The sequence below is a fragment of the Poecilia formosa genome, unplaced genomic scaffold, assembly GCF_000485575.1.
Source record: "Poecilia formosa unplaced genomic scaffold, Poecilia_formosa-5.1.2 Scaffold278, whole genome shotgun sequence".
Classification (NCBI taxonomy): domain Eukaryota; kingdom Metazoa; phylum Chordata; class Actinopteri; order Cyprinodontiformes; family Poeciliidae; genus Poecilia; species Poecilia formosa.
The window spans coordinates 602,726-613,485 of NW_006800217.1; positions in this window are offsets into that span (position 1 = coordinate 602,726).

The window sequence follows — 10,760 nt, forward strand, 5'->3', positions numbered from 1 at the left end:
AGTGATCCTATCTCAACCAGAGATTCAAAATCTGGATCCACACAAACACAACTTCTGGCTCTTTCACCACACAATTCAAGAAAGACTCTGAAGATGTTTTTACTGTTTTAACAAAACCCTCTTCAGTTCATCAGTGTTTAAACAAGAAGTTGATAAAAAGAGTAACACAGGTGACTGCCTGTACTATTTGAATGACCAAGAGACCTGGTGCATAGTGCTGACATGTAGCTGCAGGTCAAGGTTGTGTAAAAGCAAAACAGTTGTTCAATGAACACTTTGGATGAAACATCATAGCTGCTTTCATTGAAAAGGCTTTAGCCTGGACTTCCATTGCAATGAAGATGCAAAGACGTTGCAAGCGGTATCTCTTTTTTTCTGTGGATTTCATAATTTTGTAAAACAGAGATCCTTAAGACATATGGGAAATCAGAGCTCGGTTTCACAATTTTCTTGTATTTATTAAGAAGCACGTGAAAATGGTTTCAGATCCTTGATTTGGAGGCATCCAGAATGCAACATCAACAATCCCTGCCTCAAAGGCTAACGGCAGACTGAAGCCACAGTCGACCAAACACGTCAACCTCCCATGAACACGGATTACAACATTAGATGGAAACTTCTGACTGCTGCTAAATAGTCAACCTGTTCTGGGATGAATCCCATCAAATTTACAATGAACAATTTTTTCCACAGGAGGAGGGAAACTATGAGGTGTAAAATTTGAGCATCCTAACAGACCTTAATTATGCAGTGAAGTCTTCTTGTTTTCATTGTACTCGACATACATAGTACAGTGTCATCACTATAAGCATGAGAAAAACAAACACAAAATACTTTTTTTAAGGAAAAAAGACGATTTGTGTGCTGGGCACATCAGTAAAGATGGAGCTAAACATTTGATATGTGGTCAAAGTCTTTCCACCATTCTCCTCACTGACAACAAAGACACAAGTATTATAGAAGTAAAAAAAATAATAATTTCACTTAAGGGGTTTTTATGTTTTCTTTTGTCAAAATAGACAAATGTTATTGATTATGATTGATTTGTAGAAGCAATTAAAAGGATAAAACATCCAAGAGAGTGAATACTTTTTATAGGTTTTGCATAAACCTACAAGTTCTTGCTAAATAGTTAAGATTTGGAACATTTAATCTATTGACCCAAATGAAAGACTTGAAATACTTTTGCTGCTGATGGTGTTAATCCACAGGACAGTGTCTCAGATGTGTTCAGTGAACTTCACACCAGTTAAGATTTAACGAGTAGAGAAATAATGACAAAAAAGCAAAAGCTCTGTATTGAGTCATCTATAAGTAGACTCATTAGGTTTGGGAGTTCACCCAATGAGCCTACATGTGTTTAATTATCCAGAATTAAAAAAATATAATTATAGCCCAACAAAATAGCCAATAATTGATCCCAAAAGTAACTAAATTATAAACTTTTCACTATTAATTCAGACATCTGTGTCTTGTCGTTCAGATGTAAATTTTTTATTAAACTTTCTGTCATTAAAATGTGACACGTTTAAGTTATTGCTATGAAACTAAAAAAAAAATCACATTATGCTTTAATTTTGGGAAAAAAAATAATTCTGAGTACTGTTAACTTGCCAATTTTGGCCTGTGGGGCAAAAAGTTTGGTCACAACTGATGTTGGATTGTAAAATATATCTAAAACTTTCATTTCATAATCACTGTGTAAAATGTGAGTACAACGTCTGAGAGCTTCTCATGGGAATGATTTTTGTCACTCGGACTCAAAAGAGGAAGCCTCAAAACCACTTTGGCAAAGTCTACATGCTTTGTAAGCAAGACAGAGCCAGTCAGCTCAGACATTTTTGCAATTGCTCAAGTGCTAAGATAAATACAAAAGAAAACCAGTAAAATCATATGAAAATGGAAGACAATTTATCTCTATTTGCCAATAATGATAAAGAGATAATTATGTACTTACAGCTTTGATAAGAGTTTAGACTCACAGTGGACATAAATATCATGTGATTTTATTTACAAGAGCTCAAAATGAAACATACAGGGTCGCACAGTCACCCCCTTTGATATTTGGAAAATCTCCCCTAACAAGTTATACATTTATCATGTTTCTGGTATAATTCTACAGGAATTAATTTGAATTGGTTGGTTTCTGAGCACTGACTCTGTTAAATCATCTTTTTTAAAGGGGTGGTATTATATATCTTTCATATGGATATTGCCATTTTATGGTAGAATGTAGTCTCTATGATGCCTTCAGAAAAATGCTGAATATATCAAACATGTCTTAGTAATTTGATGCCTTGAAATTGAGCCTCTGTCTCTTTAACAAACGCCAACTTATCCCAGTTGTCCTTGTCTCAACACATCATCGTGACAATTTATGCCGCTAACAAAAGTTCTAAGGCACGTTGGACTGAGAAGTAATTCATATGATAAACTAAGCAGATGCAGAGTTCTGTATTTGCTAATTGATGCTGGCTAGTCTTGAGGATCCGTGTAGGGAAGGTTTGTCTGGGAACTGCAGCCCCAAGCAGGAGCTCTGTGGAAGTAGCACTTTGCATGTAGGCATCCCTGAATGGTTGCCATGAGAGAGTTAAGAATTCCTCAAACATGAATGAAAGCATCAAATGTACATTACGGTTATGTTTTTGATGAGAGAATAATATTACTAAATAAAATAAAGCTTGAAGAAGTCAATTCAACCGTAAAAAACAATTATGGGTAAAATCGGTTTTTTGTTTTACGGTGGAATTTCGGCAACCCCAGCTGCGGGCATTTTACCTTAAAATCTACGTTTTATTTTTTACAGTGTATGTATAACATCAGTTGCTGTCATTGGTGCTGTAATGTAGCAAATAACGTTTTCAGTTTACCACAGCTTGTCACCAGGTGTTCAATAAAGAAATACCACACTGTAAATCTGATGTTCTCTGGTCAGAATGTATCTGTACATACAGCGAACACAGGCAGCAGAATGTTGTGCTTTTTATATCCAAGATTTTCCTGGTATGTGGTCATGAATAAAACAGAAAACTGGTCTAATGCCTTCTCTTTAGTGTGTGTGTGTGTGTGTGTGTGTGTGTGTGTGTGCTGGGCTAGATGTTTTGGCAAACTAAGTGAAATCTTGTATAGAGCCTTTCACAGATAAAAATCACAAAGTGCTTCGCAAAACCATCAAAGATGAGCATCACATTAACTAAAAGCCTGTCGGTAAAAATAGGATTTTAGCTGCATTTTCAAATAATCAATGGAATTGTCAGCATAAAAACAATGGAGGATAATTCCACAACTGTGGTACAGCAGTACCACAGTTGTGGTACAGCTTCCATTGTTTTTCTATTGTTCCAACTGAAACAACGAGTTTTCAACAGAGTTCATGGAGCTAACAATAGATTTTTAAAGCATATATACAGTTGAAACCACAAGTTTACGTACACAAAATGGTAAGACACGTATACCTTTTTTAACTGTCTTAAGGTAAATCGAGCCAAATTTCTCTCTTTTTAGGGCAGTCAGAATTACCAAAACCAATTCTACTTGCAAAATTGCACAATATAAAGAGACAGGATAGGTCAGTGACTTATTTATTATCTTTAAAATCAGCAGTTTACATAGAGAATGATTACTTTCTTTTCAAACAATAAAGGAACGCCCAGATATTCTGTTCAAATAATTATTTTCAAATATAGACTTGATGGGAATATCCAACCACCATTTCATTCAGGAAAGAGATTGGTTCTGTGTCCCAAAGATGAGCATATCAAGGTCCAAAATGAGCAGATAGACCCCAGACCTTGTGTAGATGCTGGCTGAAGCATCATCCGCCTCTTGTTGCTGCTGGAGGAACTGGTATACTTCATAAACCAAATGGCATCATGAGGAAATAATATTATTAGAAATATTGAAGCAACATCTGGAAACATCAGCCAGGAAGTTAAAGCTTGGATGCAAATGGACAATAACCCTAAGCATCGTGCCAAAGGGGATATAAAGTCCAGTATGGAACTTTTCTAAAACAAAATGTTTTTTTACACCTCTGTTAAGTGTAACTATGTCACAGCAGTATAATATGAACAAGAGTCAATGAAAAACACGCTGCTCATACCCAATTTCTTGCTGTCTTCTACACTACAGAGTTAAATGACAATAAAACTTTACTAATATTTGAAAGTTCAGCAATCACTAAATTGGTGACAGATGATATGCTCACACAAGATTTTAATCCTGATTTATCTTTTTGTTGTTTGGTGTGTGATTATGCTCTATTTATGGGGCCCTTAAGTTGGAAAGGCGGGCCAGAAAAACCACCTAAAAGTATGAGTAAAATAGATTTTTAAAAATTAGTTCAGTCAAGATTAGAAATAGTTATTTTACAGGGTAAAGTTAATAATAATAATACATTTTATTCCTGTACTGCTTTTCTGAAAAAAATCAGACACTTTACAGAAAATAAACTAATTACAAAGAGAACACTTCAGCACATTAACAAAGTCATCAAAGGAAAACACTGGTGGACAATTTTCATATAGGGTAAGACAGATGTTGCAACCTCTGTCTGTATCTTTTATATGCAAAAGGATAAATAACTCGATTGAGAGATTTCATCCAACACTGCTTGGATGAAATCCATGACAGTGTGATGCCATGATCCCGGATCCCTATGAGCAAACTAACCAAATGTCAGGCCGATTGATGGAAGTCTCTTGTAGGAGTTTGATCAAATGCAGAGGTTGTAAACAGCCAAAACATGAGGTCAAAATATGCCAAGATAGCCAACTTTCTGTATTTCTGTATGCTGCCCCTTTAAATTATGCTGTGGATTTAAGAGGGAGCTAATGAAGGGAAGCTAAAATAGGAGAAATATTATCCTTCTTTTTGGGAAGTTGTACAACTGTCCCAAGTTTCATAACTGTATGATGAAGTAAGGTCAGTGGAGAGGGGCTTTTGAAATCTGCTGTTGAGTTATCAATGTTGAAAGTTTGGCAGAACCCTTAAAATGCACATTTCATTTACGACTGATGACCGACTTAATTTGACACCAAAAGAAAATAAATAAATACACAAATTAATAATAATAATAATAATAATAATAATAATAATACTGACAGAGGCTGACGTGGCTTCAAGTTGGCAGAAATTATGCAAAGTGACTATGAGTTCCAATGATGTGTTTACTTGATATTTCTATGGCTGCCAAACAAATATTAAAACTGAAATGGAAAGCAACAAAGAGGGAGTCTATCTCTGTTTTTCTCTCTCCTGCATTTGACTTTTTTTTTTTTTTTCATTTCTGGATTCCAAACTCAACACCGACACAATGATGTTCTTATGCTTACAAGCATGCCTTGCGGTTTGTGGTAATTGAAATAATTGTGTGGTATGAGCCCCGTGTCCACTGCTGTGCATGTCCACTTGTTCCTGTGGCGGGTGTAACAGAGATTACACTCCAGAGATTCCATGGAGGTTTTACGGGCAGCAGAGGTTTGGAAATGTATCCCTGCTCACAGCAGATCCCACAGATCCCCGAAGGACTTCTGTGTTGCTGGTTACGGTGTGTTTTGTTTTGTCAACAACTACTGTAAGATTAGAGCGCCACCTTTCCCGGTGTGCTGGATCTCTAAGAATAGCTCGCTAGTAGATGATGCTATGTGAGGCTGGCTCACAGAGGTGTGGAAATACTCAGAGGGAGGCGGCGATGTAAGCAGAGGTCTTAGTGAGTTTTTGATCTTAAGAGGGTCATGAAAAACTGCTGATTGAGGCCGTGTTGTCTGAGTTTAACGTGTAGAATGCCATATCTTTTGGTCATCCTACTAGTTATAGCCTGGCACAAGCAGGGCTGTCCCAAGGTTGAATGTGGCCTTAAGCAGAAACTGATTTGGGCTCCCCTTCCTGTTCAGATCATCAGCACATCTAACAGCATACAGACACAGTCAGTAAATTAAAACTATTATTGAAAAGTTTATTTATTTCACTAACTCTCACCAAGTGAAACACATCGATTCACTAGACAAAGATTTATATTTTAACTTCTTTATTTCTCACAGGAAGATTTTCTGCTCTCTGCCAATACAAACATGACAATTAAGATTAGAATATTACACCAGACTAATAAAAAAAATAAATAAATAAATATTTTATTGGTCAGCACAGGGAAGTACTGAAATTGTCAAATCAGATGCAATAGTATTCTAACCCTTTGCAATAAATGGTGAACATTGGGAAATAAGATAACATTATGTAAAGCTCAAAAATGTCAGTTTTACATAATACTGCCCCTTTAAATTCTGCTGTGGATTTAAGAGGGAGCTAATGAAGGGAAGCTAAAATAGGAGAAACATGATCCATCTTTTAATTTTCATCTGACCTCTTGCTGCAGCTGATTGCTTTTAACTGCATTTTGTGGACTTTCTGGTGATAAAGAATAACAGTAGTCCAGCCTGGAAGTAACAAATGTATGCTTAGTTTTTCAGCATCATTGCTGGACAAGATATTTCTAATTCTGACAATATTTCACAGATGAAAGAAGGGAAAGTTGTCTAAGACGGGATTGACATTAAATGTCCTAAACAAAAATAAATAACTAAAAAAATATTTGTTTGTTTTTTCAATTATTTTTATTTAAATGATAACATTCTCGATGCATTTTGAAAATATTTCTTCTCACTTTTAGGACTGCAGTCCTCTTATTCCCATCCTCAGAGAAGGTGAGAGTAGCTGCCCTGAATATTTATAGTAAAGGGTGTCTGGTTTACGAGCTCTGATAATGAAGTGTAAAGACCACTGACCCATGTTATGTCATGCTGAAGGCTCTGGAATGAACAGTCTTTCATTCAGACATGATTCATCTGTTCATCTTCTCTTTGTTAAAGCCTGGCTGACCTGTTCACCTCTGGAACACAATGATGGAAACTCTCAGTCATGGCCTGTGAACCGACAAGCGCTTGGCTACAACTGGTCAAATATGTTGTTGATTCACGTCGGATAAAAAAATCAAAAAAATCAATCACGCTGTTAATTTGGTCCAACTCCCATTTTAGTTCAAGCATAGGTAAGGTGGTGCGAAAAAGAAAATGAAATAGTGCCATCTTGTGGTTCTAAATGTGAACTTCAGCTCTGGTGGTAGGAGGATTAAAATAGTTCCACAACTGTAAAACTGCCAGTCCGATTTGAATTTATTTATTTTATAAAGGGTATAATGCATATTAATCAACATGAATGTAAATATGCCAGGAATAGTCAAAGAGTCCCTTAGTAGTTTGATGGAAAGGATTAAAAATATTACAATTAACAGGCATAACAACACGACATGATATATGACAAATTTCAAAGTATAGCTAAAGGTACTGCAATTCACAGTAAACATTTATAAAACAAAAACAAGTCACATCCATTAGGAAAAAACATGTAAAAACAGTTCATTTAAAAATAATTCAAAACATGATTAACAGTTTTGATCATCTGGTAACTGACAAAGTGGTTTTCTGAAACAGCTCAATGGTGTAATATTTATTAGTTGTAATTGTGTATTCAAAAAAATCTGAAGCCAGAACAGGAAATGAAATGTTCCTCCATGGTATTTCACAGTCTCTCCCCTATGAACTGCCCTTGTAGTTACATTTGATCATAAAAGTAATTGGACAAAGTTCAAATAAGCTTCTTCTGGACACCAGAATGTCATTTACGTCACTAAAGCTGCACACAGTAATGACATTTTATCATATTTTGGAATTCAATAATATTTACTGATTCATGGAACAAATGGTGGAGGAAGTATTAAAAATAAAATTTCCAAAAACACTGTAAGTTTGGGTTTTGTTGAACATCAATAATGATAAATCAAAATTCTTAACATAATGAGAATTTTTTCACGATTAATGATAAATGATGTGTTAAATGCCCTGAACATGGGGAGAGCAAGCTGGATCACTTACTCAACACCTCAGTTAGGATTCGCAACATTGCAACACAGCATGATTACAGGGTTCCGGCAGTAATATAGAGACATTTTGCAGAAATTGTTTCTGTTACAGGTCTTAGATTTCTGGAGGTTCTCCACTTTGGACTGGAGACTGGGTTTGATATGAAGAGAGACACATTGACAGAAAGTTAATAGGTGATGCTGCGCTCATGTGGAGGAGAACCTGGAAGCAGTCATCTCTCTGACTCCTTGGAGTGAAACCGGCTTGATGCAGTTAAGCATTCAGTCTGAGTCCAAACCTTTATTTAACTCCTCTATTGTCGCTGCTGAGCAGTTAACTTGTTCTAAGATAGATCTTAAATTATTAACTAACTTAGACTGAAGGAGTGAGGAAGTGAATGAATGAATTGGAAATATTTTTCATGTTGTTGCAGAATTAAAGAACAAACAGAACATGTCTGTTCCTCTTATCTTTATTAGTGTAGAGCTAATAAAGCATGTTATCTCTGTTTAATTTGATCAGCTCATTTCTTCCTATATTACATCTTCCTATTCATGAAAGCACACAAAGGCTCCCAATAACAATTTAAATACATAGAATGTTAAACTGAACCTATTAGAAAACTTTACAATGAGCTACATTTAACAGTCTTTATATATAAAAACAGAATAATACACAGAATATTTAATGTTGTGGATTTTGTAGCTTTTCACTGTTTAAGAACATACCCTTAGGAGACCATTAGAGGGCGCTCTTAGCTTTATTTGTATACGTTATCTAGCCTTTCTTCATACATTGTAATTCAGTTCAGTGGTTTTACATAAAAGAACAAAATCAGATAAAAAGCTGATCTGCTCTTTATCTGGTTCTAAAATTATTTACATTTAATCCCAAGATAAACAGATTTCACTCTGTCAATATTTCATAAATAAAATTAAAACCAACATGAAAATTAAATACCCTAAAGAAATCCATTTGTGCTTTATCACAATACAAAGGATGCAAGACAACAGCAAATACTTCAGAGAAACAACTAGTATTTCTCATGGTCAACTAGGTTTCTGAACGATTTTAAGAGGAAGACAATTAAAATAGTCACAGATCTTCCTGCAAATTCACATTGAAGCCCAAAATGCTACTCTTGGAGAAATTGTAAAAAATCTAAGAATGCTATTTTAGACATAACAGATTCTAGTTGGGGCTTGACATCAGCCGCTTCTCAGACTTCAGTCTAGCTGGTTAATGTCTGGATCGGTCCTAACCTGGTTGAGAGTGTCTCCATTGCAGTTGCTGTCTATCGTGGACAGGAGCATGTGCAGCAACATGGACAGGAACATCAGGTAATACAATCTAAAGATGTAAACTATTATCTGCATGTTGAAAAAAAAACACAGACCAAAACATAACATGGAAATCACACCAAACTGCTGTTATGCAATTCTGTTGTGCCAAACTGACTGGCACAAAGTTAAAAAAATCAATTTTAAAACACATATTCTCACCAAGTTTTCTGGCATTTAGTAAATATACATAATGTTGGCAATTTCAACTAAGCTAAATCTAGAAAAGTCTGGTCTGATTTAACTCCAGACAGTGTTTAAGTCATCTTATTATTCAGTGTATGTAAATATCCGGTTTCAAATGTATTGGTTTATTGTTATTATGTAATCTCCGTGTTGATTCAGTTTGAGAACTGTTTCCAAGCTGCCAGCTCAGTGATGCTGCTGCTGTGGATGAAATCAGCAGCATCCAAACAAATATTTGTAGAAGCAACAAAGCTCAGAAAAACCAAGTCGGGATCCAGGACTCACTACAGCTCCGTTTCTACCCTTTACTCTTAACAGATAACACAATCTGTAGGTCAGCTCTACAAAAGTCAACAGTCCAACTCAGAGAAACTTCTTCCCAGAGGTTAATGGAAAGATTTCCTGATGTTGACACGTTGTTGGAGAGGCGATAGAGCGTACAAGCTTTGTTTAAAAGGCGCAGATGAAGGTGAACGTCTGAGTGACAGCTGTGCAGAAACAGAGTGCAGGCAACGCTGTCACACCCAGCACATGTCACAGCTCCACCAAAGCTGGATGTGTCAGCCGAGCGCGCACAGAGGTCAGTGTCAGTCACTTCTGTCACAGGTGTCGATGTTGCAGTGCCACTTGTTCCTGTTGGTTTGCATGTGCAGGAAATGATGGACTGTTGAGTGGAATACAAAAAAAAACAAAAAAAAAACAGGAAGAGCAATGTCTGAAAGCCAAACATAACAAGTTTGACATAAAAAGAAAAAGGAACCATTTGGGGTTACTGGAAATGCTTCGCCCGTTCTCACACATCTTCCCCTTTTTGTCTTGTGTCAGCAGTCATTATTGGTCTCGCTGGTTTGTTTTGAAGAAGTCTACTTCACTTTTCACGTAAAAGATATGTCAGTTTTGCAAAGTAGCTTGTTTTATGCACAGTTACTCGAAGTGAAAACTGATTATATATAAACTCTAGACAGTGTTTGTGTTTTTTAAAAGCCCGGCTATTTCCTATAGCTACAGCCTACGATTTGCATGCATGGTACAGTTAGAGAATACTGCACTATCAGCAGCTTGATTCTGAAAAGCAATGTGAACTAAAGGGTTTTCACACTTTATGTAATGAAACGTGAGTTGGAAGGAATATATATGGTTTTTAAATAAATATCTCAAAAGTGTACCATGCATTTGTATTCATCCCTCATGAGTCAATATACTTTAGAGAAAACATCTTTATCTGGAATAACAGCTGCATTGTTTGAAAAACCAGCTTTGCACATTTTAGAGGCTCATTTTTTCCTTACTCCTTAAACAGCTCCAGTGAAGTCATATT